This window comes from Curcuma longa, chromosome 13 (genome assembly GCF_044706935.1).
Source record: "Curcuma longa cultivar G26 ecotype Majalengka, Jawa Barat chromosome 13, ITB_CL_G26_1.1, whole genome shotgun sequence".
NCBI lineage: Eukaryota > Viridiplantae > Streptophyta > Magnoliopsida > Zingiberales > Zingiberaceae > Curcuma > Curcuma longa.
Window position 1 is genome coordinate 5938250 of NC_133873.1, and position 9160 is coordinate 5947409.

Here is a 9160-nt window from a genome sequence, read left to right on the forward strand (position 1 = left end):
CTCCGAGCGCGAAGGCAGTGAGCTTCGAGCGAGACTGACCGCGAGCTCTAAGCGTGAAGGCGGTGAACTCCCAAGCATGAAGGCGGTGACGCGACGCGAGAAGAAGGAGGCAGTGTTGCACCTGTTCTGCAACGCCGGGAAGAAGGAGGAATAGGAGGGTGTTGACAGTGTTCACCGGGGAGAAGAGAAAAACAGGGGAAAGTCACGACTTGCTCTGTTTTTGTCGCGACGGAGAAGAGCTACAGGAACCATGAAATTGCGATCCTATTTAAAAGGAGAAGCTATAGTAGTTAACCGGGTAGGGTTTAGGGCAAGCGTGTGAACCGGACCAACTAAACCGGTGAAATGGACTGAACTGAACATATTACTGTAGTGAACTAGGTTCAAACTTGATTCTTTCGGTTCACTAACCAAACGAACTCCGATTTGATCCAAATCAGTTTTGTTCAATTTGTCTTCACAAGACGAATCTCCTCATCGCATCCATTCTACCAAAATCTCTTCCATCATGAACTAACCAAGTTAGTTCAATTCGGTTCAAAATTGAATCATTTGATTCACTAACCAAACGGTCTCCGATTTGAATAAAATCAGTTTCATTCATTTCGTCTTCATAAGATGAATTCCATTATATTATCTTTTTTCTGGTCCAACTAGACTTTATTCCTCTCATTCTGAGAATCTAATTCTCAAACTCATTTTAAGTCCTTCGGAGAACTTATAATGTGTGTAACCCAATAGGTTTCCAGTTATGTTGTCTGTCCGTAATTAATCGTTAATTATGGAACGATCATGAGTGACACCTAGTAGTACATCATGATCCCCAATTGATTAGAAAATCAACGATTGATTCCAGAACAGTTTCTAAACCCTTCAGCAACTCTACTGAATCTTGCCTTATTCCTTTCACCGTCTTATACCCGCTTGGTTCAGGACATGGTCTATGTGTCAGTCCCCACTAGGCTGACTACATCACATTTAGCCCAAGCTACTTTCTTGTCCAGTGGATTCAAGTTACTTGTACATGTGTCCAAGAGTACTATACTCTTAACATGTAATGCTTTGGCTAAAGACTTTTAGTAACAATCCTGACAAGTGACCACAAGGTACATGTCTCCTTCTCCAAGGAGCGGTAAATTCTCTGTGGGTTATTCAAACACCTTCGGACACTTCAACTTATACCCAATCATCTCAAGTCCACACCTCCTCGGAGATGCTTGCTTAAGATGTCAAAGTATAAACCTCCATGATCAAGGTGTTTTGAATACCGCAAGTCAAAGGAAACTCGTACTTAAGCTGTAATAAAATCTTCATTGGCATATATATCGAACCATATGAAGTCTTAAGGCAGGTCACTCTAATGAACTGGTTACCTTTAACCAACATCCACGTTTAACTCTCAACATCCAATGTCTCCAGTAGTGAGATCGGCTGCTTGGCTAACCAAGGAGTTTAAACGTGCTAGTTTTGATAGAATCGATAATGTCCGTGCTCATCAATTCCTTGATTAGAGATAATTTCAATATATTCATAATTGCACATATAGAAATCCAATCACAAATTTTCTCATGCTATGAATTGTATTGCGGACATTCAGTATTCGAGTTTAAGATCCAATCAAACACATATGGAATGTGCACTCAAATAGTGAATTGTTATTTATCCAATAAATAGTATAACCATAAGGTGATTGCCTTAGGACACTTCTCAAATATAACACAAGCATCATATCAAGATACTTGGAGTCTAAAATAAACTTTTCCAACGACCTTTTCATATCATCAACTTGAATTTTCAATCTAAAATTTTCTTCCTCAAGTTGGACTTGAGTTGAAATTCTAACCTCAACCTTTTCAGTTGACAAGCTGAGGTTAATTTTCTCCTTGAAAAGTATTATCTCCTTTTGGAGAGAGTTAATCTAGATATTAGACTTTGCCAGTTTTTTAGACAAGCAATATATGATTGAATATAATTTTCTATTAGAATATTGATTACATTGCTATTTGAACCTTCTGAATTGGATATGAATCCGTGGCTTAATTTTGACTCAGCTTTTGATTCTATGTCTGGTTTAGTTTCGATCTCAGCAATCTCCTCTCTTGTTGGGAGAGCTAGGAAGCTCGTGTTTGCTTCTTCCTCTGAGTCTTCTAAGGAGGAATCATCTTAGGTGGCCTTTAGTGCCTTCTTCTTTATTTTGCGCTCCTTCTTTTGATTAGAGCATTCGGCCTTGAAATGCCCATTCTCGTTGCAGTCGTAACAGGTGACTTCGGTGTTGTTTGTTGGGGTCTTGTTTGATCCAGCTTTCTAGATCACCTTCTTCATCTCAAATTTTTTGAATCCTCGTCTCTTCTTAAACATCTTCCGAACTAGGTTGACTAGTTTAGTAGCAACCTCATCGTTGCTTTCAGAACCTGGTGACTCTTCGGATTTAGTCTTAGTTCGATGTCTTATCTTTTGGTCCTTGGTTTGTCCTGCAAAAAGAACAATCCCTTTCTCGACTGAATTGGAATTAGTCTATTCGTGCAATTCAAACTCAAAAAATATTTCATCTAATTTAATCTTTAGAAAGGTCCTTGGAGACCTTATACACATCAACCATTGATGGCCATAAAATATTCTTAGGGAACACTTTCAAAGCATACCAATTACATCTCGATTCTCCATGGGCTGTCATATAACGTGGAGTATATTGAGTAAGTCCTGAATCTATACGTGTAGTCCACTCATTGATTTACCTTCCAACATTTTGATATTGTAGAGTTTGTTGAAGAGAAGGTTGCGCTTGCTTACTTTCATGTCTGAGGTTCCCTCGTGCAGTTCAATGAGTTTGTCCCATAAATCTTTAGCACTTATAAAGGGACCAACCCGGTTGAGCTCTTCTTTTGTGAGGCCGCATTGGAGTATCTGGGTTGCCTTAGTGTCAGCCTCAATCCTACACTTTGTAGCAGAGTCCCACTTCTCACAAGGTTGTGGGATGCCATCGTCATCTGTTGGGAGTGTGAACCCTATCTTGATCACAATCCACATCTCCACCTGTGTCTTGAGGTTGTACTCCATTCTCCCCTTCTAGTAGATGAAGTCTTCTCCGAAAAATAGCGAGGGTCTGCCGGTACTATAGCCTTCTTGATGGGTCATTTAACTTGCACAAAAATAAATAAGAAAATATGTACCAAAATTGAGTTTTGGATTAGCAGTGCAAGAAAAAATAAAAATAAAAAATAGATGAAAAAAATCAAATTTGCTTGATTAGTGGTTGCACTAAATTTGAGTACCCCTCGCTCTAATACCAATTGTAGGATCGAGTTAGAGCGCTAGAAGGGGTGAATAGCGTCGTGGCTTTTTCACTTATTTGAAAAATCTTACATAAAATAGAGTATGGAAATAATAAGTACAACATAAATAAAAGAAAGGTACACTTTTATTTACTTGGTTCACAGCCACAGACTGCTACTCCAAGGCCGAGCAATCCACTATAAAAACTCCTTTATTACGAGAAGGAGTTTGTCGCTTTACAAAATCGGTTAGGAACAGTAAATCTTTACCATCCTAAGAGGTTAAGTACAAAAATGAAAAGGAAAGATTACCGACTACAGAAATAGAGTTGTAGTATAGAAGTCGGTGCAGCTCCTCGGTGTTACGATGGCATACTGGATGGGCTATTTGCACGTAGGAAGTCATCGTAGTAGCATATGACATGATGTTTAGGGTTTCCCCTTATAACTGCTAATGCTTATGGAAATTGTCACGACCCGGGAGAGGACTGTCCGAAAAATTTCGGCAGCATCTCCCCTGTATCTATGACAATTCCCTGGATACATACACATATATAAGGCCCACACGGCCAATCCATAACAGGCTATGGATTTATACAAGTAAAATAAATGTAAATGTGACCCACACGGCCACTCAACACATCCTACTATATATACAATGCATCCGTAAAAATATTAACGAATAAAACTCGTTAATTATTCGCAAAAGAGATAATACGCAGCAGAAAACACAGTATACTAAAATTTCGAACGGAGAATAAAATCCGTAACTACATATAAGATGCAAGCAGTGTAATAAAGTCCATAGTCTCAATACGACACATAAATCCGAACTGTAAGCAAATCACGATAATACGAAACTACTACATCAATGAATAAACCAACACAAGTCCACAACACAAAAATCACCAATAGCTGTGAGATGTCGCGTCTGGCAGAATCTCCTCGGCATCAGCTGTAAACTCCTACCTGATATCTGGGAAGACAGAAAAATCCCAGGGTCCAAAAGATGTGAGTACAAATACTCAGTGGGTAATATAGAAAGACAGTGCATGAATAAAAGAAATAACAAAAGGATAGGTACATACCAAAGGTCAACAAGGTATCAGTAATATCTCTGCAGATAGATAACAACTAACATGGATCTCATGTAATGCATCATATGAATGACATGTCAAGCATAGTGCAACAGTCAAGGATCAAACAAGTAGGCAATCAAAATGCAGTATCAGTACGGTCCAGTACATATATATCATGCATATGATGTGCATATGCATGATGCAACTGCCCCACTCACTACAGCACTCGTGCAAGCATCTGAGGCTGGGATGGCCGGCATCGGGGGATCAGTACTCCGCGCCCTACAGTCAAGTAGTCCGGTGATCCAAATCAGGGATCAGTGCTCCGCGTCCGGTGATCCCGTAGCTATGATAAGCTACATATCCTATGGCCGATATCTGACCTCTAATACTCGTCTGCGACGTACCAATCATGTACTCTCCGAGTATACCCCTAACGGTATCGAGGTCAAATCATCGACTCGGCTGCGTACACTGCCATACAGCCGTCGACTGCGTACACTGCCATACAGTCGCCATCATCATGATGGAAATAGGGTATAATAACCACCTATGTAGATATACAACTAAGTCATCTACCATCACGATATACCCACTGCAATGGGATTTACAATCGTTATCATGCATCATGATGAGATGCTCAAATCATAGTAATCATCACCTACTATACTAATCAATAAAAGTAGGTACAAGTCATCATGCTCGCAAGTATCATACGAAAGGATCATATCAATAATGATCATACATGCCATATCAAGAATAGAAGCAGTAATCAGGAATGATAATCCAAGATCAATGGCATAAGGACAAGCATGATATAACATGAGTGGTGAAAAGGTATACAAATCACAGGAAAGAATAGCATCAATGTATCAAGCTACAAAGACTATAAAAGAATCATGCACTGGGAAAAAGAATGAACTGTATTGACCAAATACAGTAAATCACCCACCTGATAAAATGCAGGTAAAATCCTAGAACCCCCAGAAATATATCCTCGTATAATACCAAACTCCAAGTATCGCTCAGGGTCCTGCAATACAATAATAACATCCTAAATATCATGATGTATCAAGAAACCCTAATGGAAACTAAGTTAGTTTAATTCTATTCAATTAAACTAACTTGGGTTAAACTAATCTAACCATTAGATTGTCTATTAACAGGAGTTTAACTAAACAATTAATTAGTTGTATTAATTAAAATAATTAATACAGCTAACCTCATATTAATCAAACTCAAGCTAATCAACCAATCTTAATCAACCCATCCTTAAAGAACCTAATCAATTAAGGTATTGTCTTATCAAGGTTCTTAACGGAATAGTATCAACTAATTCATTACCCTTAATTATAACCAAAAGCCTAACTACACAGATCCATAATAAATTCAACATCACCAAATTCAACCACTTACCTTAAATCTGATTAAAGCCTTAACACATCGGTTGAACCCTAATAGCTTCACTTCTCTTTCTTCTGCTTACTTTACACAGCTTCCAATCACTTGATCAAATCAAAATTCAGTGGATCTGCCCATCAATCCAAGCTCAAGATCAATTCAATAAGGAATCTCTATACTAACATCAAAACCCTAGAATTACAAGGAATCCAATGCAACTTACCTAATATCCGCCGGCCAAATCCCTCTTCTTCCTCTTCTCACGCAACTAATCTGTAAGGGAACTCCGATCACAACCTCCGGCTCCAATCCAAATCAAGGATCTAAAACCAAAGAAGAAGATAGATCTAACATCAAGAAGCCCTAAAGGAATGAGAACCTCATCTCAACTTACCGAAATCCGACTCCTCCTTCTTCACTAGCAGCCGGATCAAGAATCTACTCAACTTCCAAATCAAGCTTGGATCTCCGATCACAAATCTGAAACCCACTCGAAATCACAACAAAATCTCGAAGCAAAGAAACCTAGGAACCCAAAATCTAAACCGATCTTACCTCTTTCAACTCCCTTCGCCCGATTTCGATCGCTCGCGTCGCCCGTCCACAACCGCAGGCTCCGTTGGTCTCCGGCGCAACCAAGCTGCCCTCCACTCGCCGGCGCTCTTCCAACTTGGGGAACCTCAGAACCCAGCTTCGCCGTCGCCCTCCACTCCGGATCTGGCCGACGCAACGAAAACAGAGGAGGAAGAGAGGCGAAGCAGAGGAAGGGAAATCGCGACATCGGGAGGCTACAGTGGTCTCGCTTATAAAAGCTTACCGGGTTCGGGTGGCTACCATTAACGGGTTTATCCATTAAGCCTTTACCCATTATTCCCAATTAAACCATTAACCCACTACCCTTTAAACCCATTAAATCTAATTAATTGGGCCCAGTTAAATGTCAGCCCAAATAACCCTTATTGTTTTGGTATTTTACATTCTCCCCCACTAACAAAAATTTGGTCCCCAAATTTGTTATTTTCAAACTATGATGCAGAAATACTGTAAAAATTTAAATCATACCTCACGCAAATAGATGAGGATATCGAGCTCGGATGACATCCTCCAGCTCCCATGTCGCCTCCTCATCTGAATGATGCTGCCATCCGACTTTTACAAGTCGAATGGTCTTGTTCCGCAACTGTCGCTCCTTCCGGTCAAGAATCCGCACCGGAATCTCCTCATAGGATGCGTCAGGCTGAAGAGGAACAGGTACCTCCCTCAGAATATGCGAAGGATGAGATATGTATTTCCGCAACATAGATACATGAAATACACTGTGGACACCCGCAAGTGTCGGAGGCAATGCTAGGCGGTATGCAACCTCGCCAACCCGCTCCAGTATCTCGAAAGGACCAATATATCGTGGGAGCTAACTTTCCTTTCAATCCGAATCTCTTCACCCCCTTCGTGGGTGACACTCGTAAAAACACATGATCGCCTACAGAGAACTCCAATGGGCGACGTCTCTGGTCTGCATAACTTTTCTGTCTATCATGGGCCTCTGACATCCGTCGTCTGATAGTACGTACAAGCTCGGCATCCTGCTGAACACTCTGTGGACCCAAAAACTGTCTCTCGCCAACCTCCTCCCATAATACTGGAGATCGGCACGGTCTACCATACAAGGCCTCAAATGGTGCCATCTGAATAGTGGAGTGGTAGCTATTATTATACGCGAACTCTACCAAATGCAAATGATCCTCCCAGCTGCCACCGAAGTCCAGAATACAAGCTCGTAATAAATCCTCTAGTGTCTGAATCGTGCGCTCTGACTGACCGTCAGTCTGAGGATGAAAGGCTGTGCTGAATCTGAGCTTCGTACCCAGTGCCTGCTGTAAACTCTGCCAGAATCGCGAAGTAAAGCGAGGATCTCTGTCTGAAATAATACTCTCTGGTACTCCATGCAGCCTAATAATCTCTCTGGAGTACAAGTCCGCCAAACGGTCCAGAGAGTCAGTCTGACGTATCGGTAGAAAATGAGCAGATTTGGTTAGTCGATCCACGACTACCCAAATCGCATCATGACCCTTCCGGGTCCTAGGCAAACCAGTAACGAAGTCCATAGTAATATGATCCCATTTCCACTCAGGAACCGGGATCTCCTGTAGTAATCCTGCTGGTCTCTGATGTTCGGCCTTCACCTGCTGGCAGACCAAACACCTCGCAACAAAATCGGCCACGTCTCTCTTCATGCCGTGCCACCAATAGGAGCGCTTTAGGTCCCGATACATACGAGTACCACCCGGATGTATCGAAAACCTAGAATGGTGCGCCTCCTGTAATAACTCCTCTCTGACTGGATGCTCTGGAACACACAGTCGTCCTCGGAACCGAAGAACTCCGTCTGCATCCCAAGAAAACCCTGGCTGCAGACCGGAATCCAATCTGCTGCGGATAAACTGGATGTGCTGATCACTAGCCTGGGCTGACTTAATCTTCTCTACTAACTCTGACTGAGCAACCATCGTAACCAGAATACCCTGCTGAGTCTGACTATGCTCCACAAGCCCCAACTCAGAAAACTGTCGAACTAAATCAGTCACGGATACCATCTGACTAGCCAGAATCCCACGAGACTTCCGGCTAAGCGCATCTGCAACAACATTAGCTTTCCCAGGATGGTAGCTAATGGTACAGTCGTAATCCTTCAGATATTCCATCCATCGTCTCTGTCTAAGGTTCAGCTCTTTCTGCGTGAATAGGTACTTCAGACTCTTATGATCCGTGAAAATCTCAAATGTAACTCCATAAAGGTAGTGTCGCCAAATCTTCAAAGCGAAGATAATAGCGGCAAGCTCCAAATCATGCACAGGGTAGTTCTTCTCGTGGTCTTTCAACTGACGAGAAGTGTAAGCGACTACCCGATCACGCTGCATCAATACCGCACCAATCCCTGAAAAGATGCATCAGTATAGAGCACGAATCCATCATCTCCGGACGGAATCACCAATATCGGAGCACTCACCAATCGCTGTTTCAGCTCCTGAAAACTAGTCTCGCAAGCCTCTGTCCAAATGAACTTCGCCCCCTTCTTGGTCAGATGGGTCAGCGGTATAGCAATACGAGAGAAATTCTCCACAAATCTCCGATAATATCCAGCTAAACCCAGAAAACTGCGAACCTCCTGTACTGATTTGGGCTGCTCCCAACCAGTAACTGCCTCGATCTTCTGAGGGTCTACGGAAATGCCTCTGCTCGATACAATATGTCCGAGAAATCCCACAGAAGATAACCAGAACGCGCACTTACTGAATTTGGCATATAACTGCTCTCGGCGTAAAGTCTCTAATACAATACGGAGGTGCTGCTCATGCTCTGTCTCTGATCGGGAGTATATCAGAATATCATCAATAAAGACGATCGGAA

The 9160-nt window shown here is 41.9% G+C and overlaps 1 long non-coding RNA gene across 1 annotated transcript; it reads right to left on the bottom strand.

Annotated features, from left to right (window-relative positions):
• Positions 1 to 4049: 4049 nt before the first annotated feature.
• LOC141843841 (uncharacterized) lies at positions 4050 to 5389 on the bottom strand. Its single transcript, XR_012603088.1, has 2 exons — positions 5304 to 5389; positions 4050 to 4248 (listed from the first exon to the last, which is right to left on the bottom strand). It is a non-coding gene; the product is annotated as an uncharacterized LOC141843841 (long non-coding RNA).
• Between the last annotated feature and the right edge of the window lie 3771 nt (positions 5390 to 9160).